We start from the raw sequence: 19,400 nt of genomic DNA, 5'->3' as shown, positions 1-19,400 counted from the left end.
GGACCTATGCAGGTTGAAAGTCTTGGTGGGAAGAGATATGCCTACGTGGTGGTTGATGACCATTCCAGATACACGTGGATAAGCTTCATCAGAGAGAAGTCAGATACATTTGATTTCTTCAAGGACCTGTGCATCAGACTTCAAAGGGAAAAAGGCAGTTGTGTGGTCCGGATTAGGAGTGATCATGGTACGGAGTTCAAGAATTCCAAGTTTGATGAGTTTTGCTCGTCTGAAGGAATAAGTCATGAGTTCTCCTCCCCTATAACTCCCCAGCAGAATGGGATAGTTGAAAGAAAAAATAGAACTATTCAAGAATCTGCCAGAGCAATGATTCATGCAAAGAAGCTCCCCATGCACTTTTGGGCTGAAGCAATGAATACCGCGTGCTATGTTCACAACAGAGTCACCTTGAGAAAAGGAACCTCCTCCACTCTATATGAAATATGGAAAGGCAGAAAACCCACAGTGAAGTACTTTTATATCTTTGGAAGTAAATGATACATTCTCACAGATCGTGAACAGAGAAGGAAGCTGGATCCCAAAAGTGATGAGGGTATATTTCTAGGATACTCCACTAACAGCAGAGCCTACAGAGTTTTCAACTACAGGACCAATGTCCTGATGGAATCCATAAATGTTATTGTGGATGATAAAGAGGAAGGGATCGATGTCATAGAGGATGTTGAAACATTCCTTGACAGTTCAACTGACATTCCAATCAAGTCTGAAGAAGTACAGGAACCTCCTCCTGAATGTGAAGTAGATGCAACCACCAAAATGCCATCTATCAGAATTCAGAAAGACCACCCTAAGGATCTTATCATAGGGGATCCTACTAGTGGTGTGACTACCAGGTCACGGGGAATAAGCTCAAATTCCTGCTTTGTATCCAAGGTTGAACCAAAGAATGTGAAAGAAGCCCTGACTGACGAGTACTGGATCACTGCCATGCAAGAGGAACTTGAGCAGTTCAAAAGAAATGAAGTATGGGAGCTAGTCCCTAGACCTGAAGGGACCAACATCATTGGTACCAAGTGGATCTACAAAAACAAATCTTATGAGAAAGGAGTAATTACTAGGAATAAAGCAAGACTAGTAGCTCAAGGATACACTCAAGTTGAAGGGGTTGATTTTGATGAGACATTTGCTCCTGTGGCTAGGCTTGAGTCCATCAGATTGTTGTTAGGGGTAGCATGCATTCTGAAGTTTAAACTATTCCAAATGGATGTGAAGAGTGCATTCTTGAATGGCTACTTGAATGAAGAAGTCTATGTGGAACAACCTAAAGGGTTCTGTGATCCTAACCAACCTAAGCATGTATACAAGTTGAGGAAAGCCTTGTATGGGTTGAAACAAGCACCTAGAGCATGGTATGAAAGGTTGACCGAATTTCTGACCTCAAATGGATACAGAAAAGGTGGAATAGATAAAACCTTGTTCGTGAAGGATGAAGACGGCAAAATCATGATTGCTCAAATCTATGTGGATGATATAGTCTTTGGTGGTATGTCAGAACAAATGGTATCACATTTTGTTCAACAGATGCAATCTGAGTTTGAAATGAGTCTGGTTGGGGAACTAACCTACTTTCTTGGAATGCAAGTCAACCAAATGGAGGACTCTATGTTCCTCTCCCAAAGCAAGTATGCCAAAAACATCGTTAAGAAGTTTGGTATGGATAATGCTAGGCACAAAAGGACTCCTGCTCCTACTCATCTGAAGTTAACCAAAGATGATGGAGGGCCTAGTGTTGATCAATGCTTGTATAGAAGCATGATAGGCAGTCTACTATATCTAACTGCAAGTAGACCTGACATCTCTTATGCAATTGGAGTGTGTGCGAGATACCAAGCAGAGCCTAAGATGAGCCACTTGAATCAAGTCAAAAGGATTCTCAAGTACATCAATGGGACTTGTGACTATGGAATGCTGTACTCACATGGGTCTGAGCCTGTCCTATCTGGGTACTGTGATGCTGACTGGGCTAGGAGTGCTGATGACAGAAAAAGCACATCAGGAGGATGTTTCTTCTTAGGAGACAATCTCATATCTTGGTTCAGCAAGAAGCAGAATTGTGTATCTCCGTCCACTGCAGAGGCTGAATACATAGCTGCTGGAAGCAGCTGTTCCCAACTGGTTTGGATGAAACAGATGCTCATTGAGTACAATGTCACTCAAAATGTCATGACATTGTTCTGTGATAATCTCAGTGCCATCAATATCTCCAAGAATCCCATCCAACACAGCAGGACCAAACATATTGACATTAGACACCACTTCATCAGAGATCTGGTGGAAGACAAGGTGATTACTTTGGAACATGTAGCCACTGAACTTCAACTGGCTGACATATTTACAAAGGCTCTGGATGCTACTCAGTTTGAAAACTTAAGGGGCAAACTGGGAATATGTCTCTCTGAGACCTTATAGCAATCATTGATGTTTGGAATGTATTTATTGGAACTATGTTCTGATTGGTCAACAGATCATAGCTTTACCACTTGCAACAAGAGGGTAAGGAGACACCCTAACGTGAGAAGACCTATGCACCTGCAGGAATTCAAGGACGCTGTTCATGCAGGAGTGGTTCTGGATGTCAGAAACAAAGTCATGGCATCTGATATGGTTGTACCTACAGTCAAGCAAAAGTGGGTGATTACTTGATCAAAGCTGTGAAGCAAGATCAAGTGGGTACTAACTTGGTTGAAACTGTGAAGTAAAACCAAGTCTGTAAGTCTGTTTTTTTCTGTTTATGTTGTTGGCTTTGGCAATATTTGTGACAAAAAGGGGGAGTAACAGGTGATACCCCAGACAACAGATTGGTCTGTGAAAACAGACGTTCATGACATATTCGAAGATTCCCCCCCCCCTGCAGCAGCTGATGTGTGTTGAAGTTTTTATTTAACTTCTGTATGTGTGCTGCTTTGTGAAGTTCTTATTTAACTTCCATGTATGTGAGTGTGCTGCCACTCTGAGTGTATTAGCTAGGTTTATTTCCTGCTAGATGTGTGATTCCGCTGCTATGAACTCTGTTATGGGGATCAAAGTGTTTTAGCCAAAAATTTGCCAAAGGGGGAGTTTGTAGGTGTTTAATTGGCTGCATTATATGGTAAAACACTAGCTGGATTCTATTGTCTTGACTGATGTCATGACATGGTGTGTATGTGTGACTGCATTGTAGGTTAGAATATCTAACTGTACTCTGATGTCTTGACTAATGTCATGACACACTTGAGTAGTTACTGCAGGATTAGCTAATACAGGATTTAGTGAATGTCAAACTGGAGACTGTGACATTCATCCCTGTCAGCAGCTACTGAGGAATAGAACAGTTGGTGTTCTATTAGAGCTCAGTATTCATTTGCAGTCTGGTTATCAAGGAAGAACCAGACCTGGCATAAGGCCTACTGTATGAATGTCAAACTGGATGTTATGACATTCATCATGGACAGTATATACTGAATAATAGACAGAGTGGTGTTCTGCTACACTTCAGTATGTTTCTTAGTTTGTTCTTCAAGAGGATAACAGAACTAACTTAAGGCCAAATGTGTAAATGTCAAATTGGATACTTTGACATTTATTAATGTAAGTTGTTACTGTAGTATGGTCTTTTTGGTCATGTACAGGTCAGCAAAATTGTACAGTCTGTTTTCTGGAAAAACAGACTCAGCATATGATCCTTGATGTCAAGCTGAATGTCGTGACATTCATTCCTGACAGCATATGCTATATTGTAGGTTGTTCAGTTTTCTGTTTCAGCTTTTTCTCAGGCTATTCTTCAGGGATTCAACAGCTTAGAGAAAAACCAGGAAATCAACAACCAAGCTACATTTAATGAACCTAACAAATAGCCTATTTGTTAGTAACCTAGATATTGAATTTATGGGAACTCATGTGACCTTAAATTCAAGAGAATACAAGTGCAAAAGCCCAGGTACTGCAATATAAAAGGAAGTCGTTCCTTCATTCAGTTTTGGGGATTTTGAGGCGTGAAGATTAAGTGTGTCCATCATACTTCACTGCTGTATTTTTGTGAGTCCTGTATTAGACATATCTTGTAAGCCAAGCCATTATCACGTTGATGATTGTTTTGGTATAGGGTGTTCATTGAGTTGTAAGTCTTGTGTCGCTCAAAGCTTTTAAGCGTGAGTGCTGTGTATCTTGATTAAAGTTGTCAAGCACAATCAAGAGTTGTTTGAAGTGTGACTTCAAAGTTGTCTTTAATATTGATTAAAGGTAATAATCACTGAGGTGATTGAGGGGGAGTGAGTAAGAACTCTAATCTTAGAGTAAGATTGAAATTGCATTGGGTAGGGATTAAGTGACGAGTTGTAAACGGGTGAGTTTAGCTTTGAATTAATACTACTGATAGTGGATTTCCTCCCTGGCTTGGTAGCCCCCAGATGTAGGTCATGTTGGACTGAACTGGGTAAACAATTACTTGTGTTATTTACTGCACTTACTGTTAAGTTCTGCATAATTCTTGTCTGTGCAGAATTGGATGTCATAACAACCCGTGTGACATCTAAAGTCTGATAACTAGAATTTCACATATCATAAAAATTAAGCAAGTTATGGCCTTGGGAAGTTGATTTTCAAATTAGGGTTTAGACAAAATGACTTATAATGTTTCAACATAGAAAATGATTTTCCAAGCAAAACTAGCTCTAGGTCTCAACATGAAAGTTGTTTGTAATGTCATTTAGAGTAACTTTCCACTTGGAATCATTTTCATATGGTGAAATTTGTAGGAGATAGGGTCTAGGGAGACCCAGCTTTGATCAAATGAATTCATCTGGCCAACCACCATCAACCAACTTGCTAACCTTCAATTCTCTTGACTTTTTAGGCTCATGGTAGACCATATATGCATAATATGATGAATTTTGAAGTGTCCCTTGAGAAATTTGATCAATTGGTGAGATAGCTTGTTGGAGAAGTTACTTAAGATACCCAGTCAAACTAGGGTTTCCAAGGCAAATCACCTTCAATCTCTTGAAGAATAATTGATCATTATGACATGTAGAGATCATTGGGACTCATATATGATGCTTTGGGACATTGTGGATCAATCTTTGATTATTCTTTTAGTCATGAGGGTCTCAAACCCTAGGTATGAACTTGATGAATTTTGATGATCATGCCCTACCTACAAAAGAGTTAGGCAAATGCAAAGACATATTTTTGGTATTTTGGTTAGTAAAATGATAAAATACAAGTATGATACAATCACATGGTGCTTGGTAATCTCTCCCAAAACAAACCCAATGAGAGTGGGGTAAGGAGAATGCCAAGGTGTGATCCCAATGCTGATGCATGTGATGAAATTGCATGAGGGGTCTTAGGGTCAAATTTGGGGTCTTACAATGGCGCATCGGGGGATAACTTATCACTGATGCAAAGTATTGAAGATGATCAAATGATCAACTTACAATAGATTTGTAACAATGAAAGTTATGCAAACCCCAAGTCCATCTATCAATAGCTTGACAAAAGGAAGACTATACCAAATCAAGGGTTAAAGGTTAATAATTTGATTAAATGATTAGGTTAGATAAGTTATAATGATCAATGTTCAATATGAACAAGTTAACCATAATTATTAATGGGTTAGTATAGAATAGAAACAAAATGGAACAAATGAAACCACAAGTTAGTATGTACACAAACAAAGCTTCATCTATGTGTCAAATGGTCCAAGTTGGTTTCTATAGAGACAATATATCCATGCTTCAAAGTACCATGAATGAGCCTTTCATCATTCATTAGTAACTTTTAAGCATAAAAGGTTCAAACATCGATAATTAATCCAATATCATGACCTAATAGACTTCATTAGCTACCCAAGTTCAAGACCTCATAAGTCCATAAATAATTGCTCAAATGACATAAAATAAAATACAATAAAATAGTAGAGACAAAAATAACATGAGTTTGTGTTGGAAAAAATTTTAGAAAAATAAATGTAAGTGGCAAGAAAATCAAATGAAATGGAAAATAAATGGGGTGAAAAATAAATAAAATAAAGGAAAAATGAATAAAATGGGACAAGTGAGCATGTTGGGAGTTAAACCCCTGACCTTGGGGTCATTGGGGGTCAACCCCCTCATCCACTAGGCCAAACGTCCTTTGGTGATTCTGAAGCACATTCATATAATAAAATAAAATAACGAAAAAAGAAAATGGGATGTGCGCGCTCGTTGGCCAATAGGAACAAGCCAACAAATATATTCAAATTTGAAAACGTGTGTTACCAGCTTCATCTTCAACCTTTGAACACTAAAATCAAATCCTCAAAACACGTGTTTTTCATTGGATTTGAACCTGGAAACATCAATTATGCACAACAACGAGTCAACATTCACACTTATGAGCCATTGATTGGCTCTGAGTGTAGAGTATTTTCCAGAAACTCAGAAGAACACACTTGACCTAAATCAAAAATTAAATGAAGGATAATGGATAATTGACACTCAAACCAAAAGGGTTAATGATCAGTGACTGATGTCGAGTTGATTGGTAACTTGTTTGAGTGAAGGGGGAGAGTGTGGCTACCTAATCAAAATCGATTTCAGGTATGAACTCCGATGAGTTGGTGCAACTCAGGTGAGGTGTTGGGAAGGTGAGTTAGTGTTTGGAAAAGTTTCAATGATTCTTAGGGAAGGATTATAGGTGGTTTGTTTGAATTGAAAAGCTTTGAAACTCAAAAATCGTATCTTTATTTTCAATGGTGGAACTCAAGTTTGCAGCAAGATAATTTTGGATTTCTAAGATTGGTTTTTGAGTGGAACATATTCCCCTATTTATGGGGAAGGTGATGGAGTGGTTTAGAGAGAGAATGAGGATGGTTTGCTTTAGAAAGGGCAAGGGTCGAAAATGTGAAAAGAGTGAAACTCGTGGAGGAAGGGTGGCTATGTTCTGACTTGGTTTCCCCTCCACTTAATCTGTTTGTATTCTAACATCAAAAAGAAGGGACAAAGATGCTTGAATCAGAGCTGTTATGGATTTTTCTTTTTGCCATTTTGGGGAAAAGGTGGCTTTTGACTTTGGCTTCGATTTGACTTCATGTGACCTTGATCCTCTCCATTCTGACTTGCAAATGTGTCTTGGAGTGTTTAGAAACATGTTTGGAAACAAATGGGATCATAACAAACAATTTTAGTGGCCTAAAACAAGATTATGCAAAATTCCGGTTAAGTGTGGTCTGGCTTGTGCAACATGGCAAGTCAACAACTTTGAACTTGGGCCAAATGAAATTGGTTCGTGCATTTTGCATGAAATTTGTGCCAAGTGTTCCTTGTCATATCCTTGATCAGATTCAAAAAGAATCAAGTAAAAATTAGTTGTGTTTTGGAAATGGAAATGTGGTAAAGTGGTGGTCTTGGTCATGTTTTAGGGCATGCTAGGCACATTGGACCAGCTTGGCCAATGCAAAAATTGATGTCCTTGCTCAATGAATTAGGTATTGGAACTTGAAACAAAGTTGAATAGAGACTAATTTAGGACATTTGGCTCAAATAATATCTTTAAAATCTTTCTAGATGAAAAAGTTATGGACTTTGGACCAAATCATAGGTCATTCTTGCCAAAATGTGACCAACCAACTTGACCTAAAAATGTGACTTTGAGATTTCTTGATTTTTATGGGTCAATGGTGGATGTTTGAAGCCCAAATGATCATATCATGATGTAAAATAAGGCTTGGAGCTTTATGGAGTGATTTTAGATCATGCTTATAGTTGAATCCAATGCCTTGAAAATTCAAAAACCAAGACCAAACCAATTACTTGTACAATGAATTCAATGGGTGTTTCAATGGTGAATTATGGTTGAAATTATCTTTAATTTATGTTAAATGAGTGGTGGTATGATATGGTTATCAAATGAAACAAGATCGTGGATCAAAGGATGCCCAAACTAGGGTTTCTTGAATCACAAGCTTCATCAAGAACCATGGCCAAACAAATAGGGTTTGGTGATGCAAGGGATATATTGAGATGATTAAATGGATTAGGGTATAACAAACTTTTGATTTTAGGGGTCCTCAATGACTTGGTCAAGATTCAATGTGAACCATGACTTGTACAAGCCAATGAGGGTCAAGAGCTAAGGCTAAAGTCCTTGGGTGGCCAGATGAATCTTTATGTGTCTTCAATGGGGACCCACCATCTAATTAGGGCTTGGAGAGTGAGTGAGATGTCTTAAGTAATCCTTTAAGCTTGTTGGGATGCTTGAGGATATAGATTAGGGTTAAGATGGCTTGGGCACACCTTCACATGATCAGAGGGTCTTGAGCTTCATAAATGAAACCCCATGACTTTGGTTTGTGGGACATTGTGGATATTAAGTATAAATGCATATGATATGACATGTGTGGGTGGATGCTCATGAATTAGGGTTATAGAGGGTGATGTAGAGGTAGGGTAAATTTGAGGGTATGACAATCTTCGATGTGTATCCTTTTTTGTAAAGATAGTGAAGGTGGTAAAGGTGGTGAAAGCGATGGTTTACTGATGCGAGCACCTTTGATAGAACTTTTTTTGGATTGTGAAATTGGAGAGTCCAGAAAAATTTTGTCGACATATCAAGATATGATGGAGATCGATTGGTTAAATTGTTACTTGTGTTAGTTTGACCTTCTTATCAACACCCTTTTTTTACCGATTATGCGGGTGGTTTTAGATCCATGGCTTCTGGATAGGAAATCTTACTTAACTTCTTTTTGATTTTAAGTTTCATGTTATCACCACCTTTCAAAAGTCTCTCTTAAATCATCTCCCATTATGTTATAATAGATATGTTTGATTTACTCTTCTTTGCCATAGCATCACATCCAACCGGAGTCTTTTCCAACAATGAGTATACCTTATCCATACGTATGGGCCTATCAATTTTCATCATTTTGGAAATTAAACAACCACACTTTGAGCTACCTTAACCTATTTTCTTTGCTCGCTTAACTTCATAATAAACAAAATCCAATCATGCTCGAGATATATTATTGACCAACCATGAATAAAGATTTGTTTCTCTAAATCTGTGTTCTAATACTATGATGCTTTGACTAAATTATTTTTGGATCTTGTTGTGTTAGTTTTGAATCATTTTGTTCATGGCTTCCTAACTCGTACACAAACCCCTATACTATTTCACAATCAGCTCTTCATTATAGCATGGGCATATCCAACTCTATTAGTTGTAGTATTTCTAAAGTGTCTAACCCGATTAGTATAAGCACAAACAACCTTCTCTTTCACCTGGTCTAGAATTGTGCTTTCAATATATTTCAAGAAATCCAGATATTGTCATACACACCCTTCTGAACAATATGACTGATTTGGCATATAACTTTTATGTAGAAGAATTTATTATAGCATTTCCAACATCCATTATGCTTTCCAATATCACACTAACTCTATGCCAAAAGAGAGTTTAGGCAACACCCTTTTACCAGAGCTTATATATATAAAGTGTTGCTAAAAACAAGAGTGGACACTAGGTAGCGCTTTTGAAAATAAGCGTCGGCTAAGGTATCCTCATTAGACAGCGGTTTATTATATAAGATTTGTTGTATGTTTGACAAAAAATAATAATTTAAAAATTATATATTAGATAGCACTTTTGTTTGACACATTGCTCAAAAGGAAAAAGCGTTGCCTTAAGTTATACATTAGGCAACACTTATATTTTAAGAAAAGCATCGTTTAAATAGGACATTAGAAAGTGCCCGAAAATAAATAAAAAGTGTTGTCGTAAGTAAAATTTAAAAAAAAATGTTGTGATGGTAAACCTTCTTAACCATCCAAGATTGTGTTCTTCTAATGATTATTCTCCTACATTTGTTTTTTATTAACACATTTAAAAAGAAAAACTAAAAATATCAAAAATTCTGTAAATTCTTGTATTCATTGGAATTGAACTCAAACCTTCTCACTTAAAGATATAACTTTAATATAATTTTAATCCATGCAACCTATAGCAATTATATGAATTTATGTTTCATATCTAATATTTATTAATACATTTTAGATAAACACAAAATCAACCACAAATATTTGTTAATATTTTTATTTTTCTATATCTATTTCAACTACATTATTTATTTCATCTCACTAAGGTTTATGATTTCTTCTCTTTCATTATTAGGATTTGTGATTTCTTTTCTTTCATTTTTAGAGTTTGTGATTTCTTTTCTTTCATTTTTAGGATTTTATGCTTATTTTCTTTATTCTTTAGGGTTTGTGAATTCTTCTATTTCTTTTTTAGGATTTTATGTTTGTTTTCTTTATTAGGGTTTGGGAATTTTTTATTATTATTAGAGAATATGAAATCATTTATTATGTCTAATTTTTGTTGTTTATGTCTTTATGTTACAACTTTTTGATTTGAGGTATTCTCATAGATCTCATGCTCGTATTACTATATTCTTATTTTTACATATCTTAGATTACTAGGAAATAAAAACTTTGCTTGTATGCAACGTGAGTTGGGTTTTCTTTTGGTTAGATTCTAGAGTTGTTGTTGTTTATCAAAACACGTTTACATGTTTAGCAACATATTGGGTACTAAATTTGGTGCGAGTAATAATTTCTCTTATTATCATTAAAGTTTTGTTAATTTGTATTTGAAAATTTGTTACAAGTTATAAGAAATCTCTGAAAGAAGAAATTTGAATTATGCTATTATGCAGATTCCAATATGAGTTGGTGTAGCTGCATACATGGAAACTTCATTGTTCACGAGGAAAAGATTAATAGCTTTCATAGGTGAACAAGGAAAAAAGTCTTATAGTATATTTGGTTTAACGTTGAATTTAAAAAAATCACGGTAGCTTTTCACGTTTACACAGAAGCTACCTTTTGGAGCTTCTAGAAAATCACGGCAGAGTGGCATTTGAACGTGAGTTTGATTGGTAAAAAGCTAAACCAAACATGCTATTAGTAATTCAATTTTGCAGATGCAAGTTTTATCTATAAAGTTTTAACTCATTAGCATTTTAATAATTAATAAATTTCTACAAATTATCATCATAGGTTTCATCTTGCCTGCTTAGCAAAACACGTTGTTGTCATGTTTGATGTAACTGAGTTTTTAAATTAAAATCTTCTTTAAAATCATAACTCACTTGAAAATTTTGTTGGTTAGAGTTCTAAAATGAAACCTTAAATCATAATCTGCTTGAAAACTTCGTTGATTAGAGTTATAAATTAATGTGAATCCAAATTATTCGTTTTTAATTTGTGTAGTTTTCTCGTCAACTCAATGGTATAGATTGCGGTTACTTTATCTTGAGGTTTATGAAAGAGACTCTTATTTCAAATCAAACTAAGATTTCAATGGTATGGAATTATAATTTGGTTACTATTTGAATACTTCATAATCTTTTATCTAATTAGTTTTAAATCAATCATATTAACTTTTATTATGAAGTACTTTGATGACTTTAAGTATTTTACTTTAAAGATAAATTGAATGAAATTAAGGAGGATTTGAGTGAATACATGTTTGGGCTAAGAATTATATCATAATTTTTCATGTAAAGTTGAGTTTTTATCTTGTTACACTTTGGTGTTTGTTTTTATTATTTTCTCTTTTACTTATTATGTAAGGATAAAGATCAAGTGGAAGTTGAATATGTTTTCATTTTGCAAATACGGATATGTCAAAGAATAGTTACTGGGAGAAGTTTGTTAGTTACCACTTGTGATCCTAGAAGTTAGATATATTCCATTACTCCAACAACATGTGGGGTATGTAATATCTCATGTCCTCTTAAATACTTTATTTGTTGTCAGTTGTGACAGATTGAGCTCTTATATGCTCTATTTGTTATCAGTTGAGAAAGATAGAGTAATTAGTGAACTTAGTTGATCTTAATTCTTACTCAATTCAATTGACATTTATTAATAAGTAAAAGAATGTACATTTTGGTAACATTAATGAATGGTCAATTCTCACTAGAAGAAATGTCTCTTTTTTGATATTTTCTCTCTTTTCCTCTTACCAACCATTTTCCCTTGTTAGAAGAAACAAAAGGAAGGAAAGAAGAAAGTTGGTAAGGAAAAAACAAGAGAAGAGAAAGAGAGATAGAAAGGAGAAGAGAAAAAGAGAATAAATAGAGAAAGACTTGGCAAGAGGAGGAATCAACTTGCTTCTTCAAGAATCATCCCCAACTTCCATCATCTTCTTGATTCAAGGTGGATTCCTAGTTAGACATAGCTATGGTGGGGAAAATTCATGAATGGGAAATCAGGGTTTGTGTGTTTTGCTATGATAATGAAACTGGTGTTAATATATGATGTTCTTGTTTTTTTCTATGTTTGCTTGTGATAATCCATGATATTTGGTGCCATTGATGCAGTATGATGCTATGTAATGATGTATATTTTCTTATCTCTCTTCCTGCTACATTTTGTTACTGGTTTTGTTCTGGCTTTCTTGCTAGACGAAGGAATAGCTTGTTAAGAGAGCGTATCAGTTCCCATGCAGAAGTTGTTCTACAACTTTCCCTAGGTGGGGACAGGTCTCGCTAGGGGAGATGGGTGATTTTGGTAGGACATGACATTCCAGAATCCTTTGCTTGGACCTTTTCGGGAGCTCTCCGGGTGATAATTCGCTTGGACGCCTCACTTAGAGCTCGCTAAGTAAGGAAGAGAAAATTTCCAGTTTTGAGCTTATTGTCTTGTCTCGATAGGAGCTCACCCCGAGCTCGCTAAGTGGGAGTTATGATGCATTGAGAAATAGGTAGTTTTCATGTTTCCACCATAGAACAGGAAACGTGACTCCGGTTTTTGAATGTGTTGGAAAACTAATAAAATGTTCTACCTTTTGGTAAAAAAAACATGCTTATGTTTCAAATATTACTTGGATATTACTTGGATAATGATAATGAACTATGATGTGTGTTTCATTTATCATGTTGTGATGTGTATGTGTATAAATTGCATGGTTGTTGAATAAAAAAGTTCCATGATGATAGTGAGAGTAAACTTAGAGTTATAGCTAGGTGAATGGAACTTGGAATTCATTATATACACAAGAGAAGGCAAGGCACTAAGTTCCTAGAAGAGGAGTCATAATTAGTACAATCCTAGTAAAGCATTAATTCAACTGAATGGAGTCGTAATTAATTATACACACTAAATTCCAATCGGAATGGGTCGTAACTAGTAATGGTAGGACATCTACTAAATCCAATTGATCGGAGTCATAATTAGTTGTGCGCTAGCTACACCAGCTAAATTCCAATTGGGGAGGGTCGTAGTTAGTAGTGGTAGGTCATGTGCTAAATCCAATCGAGCGAGATCGTAATTAGTTATGGGACTAAGTTCCTATCGGAAGGATTGTAAATGATATCAGTAACTTGCTTCTATTTGGAATCGTAAAGATACATTGATACTAGTAAGGATATCAGAAAATATGTAACTTAATTAATACGCTAATTGATCAATTTATATGTTGTCTGAATAAAATAGGATAATGTGAGAATACTATGGAATTGGTGTCATACTTGAGGCTAGATTTATCCGGACATAATGGGCGTAAAGAATGGCTTATTACACACTTAGCCCGTAAGTGTAACCATAAGCCTTAGTTTCTATAAATGGTATACATTTATTGTAATAGGCGGTAATCATTCTAGCATTCTCTCATGATACAGGGCTTATTCTCTAGTGCCCATGGATCGTAGGATCCCGTAAAGATTGAGATCTCTTTAGAGCCGAGTGGACCCATAAGATAAGGGAACTTGCTGAGATTATCATGTCATCCCATTATTGTTGTTGTTTTTTAGGTAGTTCTTTGCAGGTGAAAGGAAGGGATAAGCTTGCTTGATGATGCTTTGGTGATCGCATTTTTGGATTATGATCTTCTGTTTTGGATCATGTGGACTCTGTTATAGATCCTAGTTTTGTTTAGACACATTTGTATATCATGTTTCGTTTATGTATTTTTTTTTACGTGTGTGTATATATATATATATATATATATATATATATATATATATATATATATATATATCCTTGCTGATAGACTCTTATGTATATTCAGTATCAATTATACTATGTATAATATATTTTTTTAATTGTATATTATATGTGGATGTTACATGGTCAAAGTTGCACAATTGCAACCATGCATGAACTAATTTTTTCAATATGTACCGACAAATATGATACGCACTAGCTTCCAAATTACTTTATCACCTAATATATGTGAAATATATCGTGTACCATCATTGAAATTAATAAAAAAAATAGTTAACTAGTTAAGTTGTACATGTTTCTTTTATATGCTTATAACATATTCTAATTGTTACTTGAAACTTATTTGATACGTATGACATATATTGATTGTTACTTGATTTATATGACATATATTGATTTTTACTTAAATGTTTTTGTGCTAGGTACATAAAAATGAAAGATTTGAAAGAAGATATTATTGAAGTAATTAAATATCATATTCTCAATAAAAGAGTTTCAAGAAGCATACATATATTTTAATTTTAAAAATGAATGAATTATACTTTTATATAACATGGAGATTATATAATTTGAATAGACATAGGTTATCATTTTTATCCATATATGTACTTTTAAATTTGTATTAGAGAGATTATGAACTTTATGCAAATTTAAGTTAATTTACGTATGGTTCTTATTGATCATAATACATAATTAATATATGATTATGAGAATTATAGTATTTATAATATTTGAATTGAACAAAAAAAAATTGATATTGAAAAAATATTATGAATATTCACTTGCTCGGTCCTCTTATCTTGTTTTATAATTATATATTTCGTGAGAATTTATCTCAAACTTTAAGTCAAGAAAAAATAAGTGTTACCTAAAGATGGCTTGAGCTAACGCTTTTCAATCAAAGCAATGCCTAAAGTATGTATAAAACCGCACTTATTAATATAAAGTGTTTATTAAATATTACTTGAAGCAAATAAAATCATTTGTAAATTATATAAGACAACGCTTACTAACAGAAAGTGTTGCCTAATGATGACTTACAATAGTGCTTTTAGTAGAAAGTGTTGTCTAATGATGCCTTACACCAGCTTTTTTGGCAAAAAATATTGCTTAAGGAAGACTTATGTCAGTGCTTTTGGAAAAAAAATGTTGCCTAATGATGTCTTACGTCAACGCTTTTAGCCAAAGCGATGCCTAATGATACCTTCCGCCAGAGTTTTTATCACTAAGTGTTGCCTAAAGATGATTTACACCAGCACTTATAACAGAAAGTGTTGCCTAAAGTGCACTTAAGCCAACATTTTTACATTAAAAAAATATTGCATATACCTATAGCAGCACTAGAATATATAGTGCTTGAAAGAGCTGCCTAAAGTAAAAAAAATGATGTCTAAGGTCTTCTTTGGCATAGTGTAGGTTTGACCATTTTCCCGTCTTCACTCTGAATTTGTTTGGTCCTTATTGCAGGATTAAGTCTACCTCTGATTTTTTTTGTTATACATTTTAAAGCATGTGATGTATGAAACACTTTTGCAACCGAGTTCATCAGTGTGGTATCATGATTGGTGACAATCACCTCTAACATGTTTTTTCAACATAGTCTTACACACTTCCAAAGCCCATGTAACATTCTCCTTTTTTCACTTTCCAAAAATGCAAACCCAATTTAAAAAGTCACATTAGTAGAAGTAACAATTAAAATTTCCGAAAGTGGTAGCATATACTTGTTGGTTTTATATGTTGGATAAATTATCAATATAATGGTAAATATGTTGAGCAACCTTTTGGAATCCAGATGAGTCCAAAATATATCTCGAACTATTTTTCCATCCCTGTACACTATGTACCTAGATACATAATGATCATCATCAAAAAGCTTCAACAATTATTGCATTTCAGATTTTGGTTGTTCTGAGTGCAAACATTTTACACTTGCCTGATACTTGCGACACTTTTGAGTATTTTCCTTTTCAAAGTGGAAAGTGTGTTTTTAGGGTGAACCGTGTTTAATGTAATGTTAGAGACAAGTTTCTTCTCTTCAGAATTCAGACGACATACAATGGGGTGATAAGCTAACTTATAGCACAAAGCATGATAATGTATATAACAAACCACATTAACTGTCCATGTATTATTCGACTTATGGTACCCGCGCAACTTAAAAGGACACTCATAGTTCCTCGTTTCGATCTCATCGAGTTTCAACTTCTAGATAGGTTATTTATACTTACCACTTCTTTCGTATCTCATCATCAAAAATGCATGTTTTCTATCATAGCCAGAACCCGGCCTCGGGATTACAATGCCAAACACTAATTTGGCAGCCTTGATGCGAACCCATTGAAACATATGTTCACGTATAGCAAACTCCTATTTATTTGTAAATTATTTTCAAACATCTGCATAGACATCACCCGATTTAACATCCATAGATACAATAGCCTCAAAGGTAGTATCAAGGACAACATCAGAGTACACCATAACCACAACCATTCATAACAGAAGACAATTCAAATTCAATATCTAAACAATCCATATTTCAGATTTTTGACACAATGTAACAGAATTCAAATTTCAAAATGCTGACGCAACGTACATATTTCAGAAAAATAAATCAGGTGATCTCAAGTAATGGTCATTGAAATACATGTACATTATCTGAAATTTCAGCTTCTTTTGCTCCTTTTGATGTCAAAATACCAAAGAATGTTTTTTTGAAGTAAAAGTCTTGAATGATAATGGAAGGAGATTTTTGTAGAATTTTTCAAAAATGGTGTTATGATCATGAACGTTATGAAGATTGGTATATATGCAAGGTGATAAACAAATTCTTCGCTTGGATTTCTAGATATTGCAATCCATACGACATCCGGAGATTAATTTTTAGACATATTTTTAGCAAGATAGTAGGTGGCTCTACGAAAGATACTTTAGAAATTCTATAGGATTTGTGATCACTACATGGGGTGTAGTGAACAACGCCCTATGTATAAATAGGTGGATTGGATTTAATCCATTAATTAACTTTTCATATGGTGGATGGATTTTTTTAGGGCATTACTTTTCCCACTCCATGAGGTAAGGGTGAACATACTGAATATCTGTTTTTTCCCTTCCCTTTTTTCGGAGATACATTTTCGAACGCACTTAATACACACAAAATATGTTGCAAGTGAGCCACACCATGTTTATCCTAGAGATGATTCGGAGATGAATCTCCAGAATCACCATTGATGGTGTTTTCAGTTGACTGAGTTGTTTAATGAGATATTGTAATCAAATCAGTGACAATTTCATATATGCATCTCTAGACGCATCTAATACACACGACATAGGTGTTGCAAGTGAGTTACACCTCAATTACGTCAAAAACTAATCAGGAGATGCATCTCCAAAATCACTAATGTATGGTGTTTTGTGTTGATTGAGGTAGTTTAATCAAATCAATGACAATTTCGGAGATGCATTTCCGAAAATGTGAATCAGGAAATTTAATAAAACACCACCCTTTCATGTTCTCGTTCATGATCAAACATACAAGTTTATAAAAAAAATCCTTAAAAACCTTCATTCATTCTCTATCAACTTTTGCACTCCAAAATAATATTTTTGTGCTTTATCACATCAAAAGGAGTAAAGAAACTGCAACTTTCCTTCCACCTTGTTTGCATTAATTTGGTTTTTTTGTTTATAAATGAACATTGAGTCCGGGGATGCATCTCCGGATAAGGTTACATGTGTTCTGGATATGTTTGATTGTAGATATGGTGCACCCTGATAATTTCCTTAAAATTATTGTGTATGTGGATGTTAAATTGGATGAAATGGAGGATGATGTTAAACCAGGTGATGTCAAAGATAATATTAAACTGGTTGATGTTAAGGTGGATGTTAAATCGATTGTTTCTAAGGTAGATGTTCGGGCACAATTTACTTCTAAACACGATTTGTTGAGCACGAAAATGTGCTTCAATGGATCCACACAAAGGCAGTCAAACTTGGGTTTGGTGTTCTAATAGGGTGTATATTGATTTGACAAGATGTGGTTTCTCATAAACATTTTTTCTACTTCGGAGTAGGCCACCTAAAAATCCATCTAGACGCATCATGTGTATTTGTGGCTTTAAAAAACACAATATTTTGTTCAAATTTATTTGAAACTGGGGTGTCTTATACCAAAGAATCACCGGAGTGGACGGTATATTTCACAAAAAAGGTCGAAACTTGGTCGGATCACTTTCTAGAAAGGATGGAAGAGTTCACCAAGTTGAGCGAGATTGAAAGAGAATCATATAAGAAAAATTCAAAGGCGACACCACCCATAGAAATGTGGTGCCACATGTTTTAATTTTTTTTAGTTTTTATCTAACTATGTATTTAGATGGTGACTAATTTTTGTATGTATTGTTGACACTACTTGAGATGTGTAGTGTATATTCAACATTAGTTGTATAACAATTGAGGTCAATTTTAATAAAAAATTATTTTTCAACCTGTTAACAATTTTGTCCCTACATAAAACAGCATAAAATATGTTTTATCTAGTTTGTGGAGCGAGTCTAAAGATGTACTTTCAGATTAGCCCCACTTTAATTGCAAAAAATACCAAACAAATGGTATTTTGGAGATACATCTTTGTAGAAACCCTTATGTTGGAAAAAAAATAGGGTGAGCTCGGATATGCATATCTGAAATTCCTCTGAGATAGCGATAGAGTTTCTAATGTCCATAATGATCTAAAACTTGTATAAATATGGTGTCTCTCATCTCATGTTATTTGCAAAAACACATCACACCAAAGTGAACATATATTGGCATGTCGCATTTGTCTACTTAAACGATGTGAAGCCCTGAATTAAATTTAAGGTCACCGAGTACACCTCTCTTATAGATCTGAAGGTCATACTTGAGAATGTCCTACAATACTCAAACAACCGAAGGATTGTAAAACTTGAGTACCATTCACCCTCGATTGACAACGAATGTAAGATTTAATTCAGCAAGTTTAAGCTGAAAACGAATGAAGATTTAATGATTATGTGGAGTGCATTTTACCGTTATGAAACAAATTGTCTAATTGAAGTGGATGTGGCAATTGCAAGATTGACGGATGTTATTCTAATGATGTTGCAACATCCTGATAAAATGTAATGTTAATTCTATGTTAACGATTATCTATGTAATGTTAACGATTATCTATGTAATTTTACGTATTTTAATTTTAATTTATGTTTTCTTCAAGTTTCAGCATTTGTTGCTATTGATTTGTGGTTTGAGTTAACAGAGTATATTTCGAAGATACATCTCCGCAAAACTCATTAGTTTTGAAATAAGGGTTATTATACACCTCCAGATTAACCTTAATATGGATACGGAGATGCATCTCCGAAAATATTTTTGGGCAACACAGGG

The sequence above is a fragment of the Lathyrus oleraceus genome, chromosome 3 (genome assembly GCF_024323335.1).
Source record: "Lathyrus oleraceus cultivar Zhongwan6 chromosome 3, CAAS_Psat_ZW6_1.0, whole genome shotgun sequence".
NCBI lineage: Eukaryota > Viridiplantae > Streptophyta > Magnoliopsida > Fabales > Fabaceae > Lathyrus > Lathyrus oleraceus.
The sequence above is the reverse complement of the archived record's forward strand: the minus strand, read 5'-3'. Positions refer to the sequence as shown.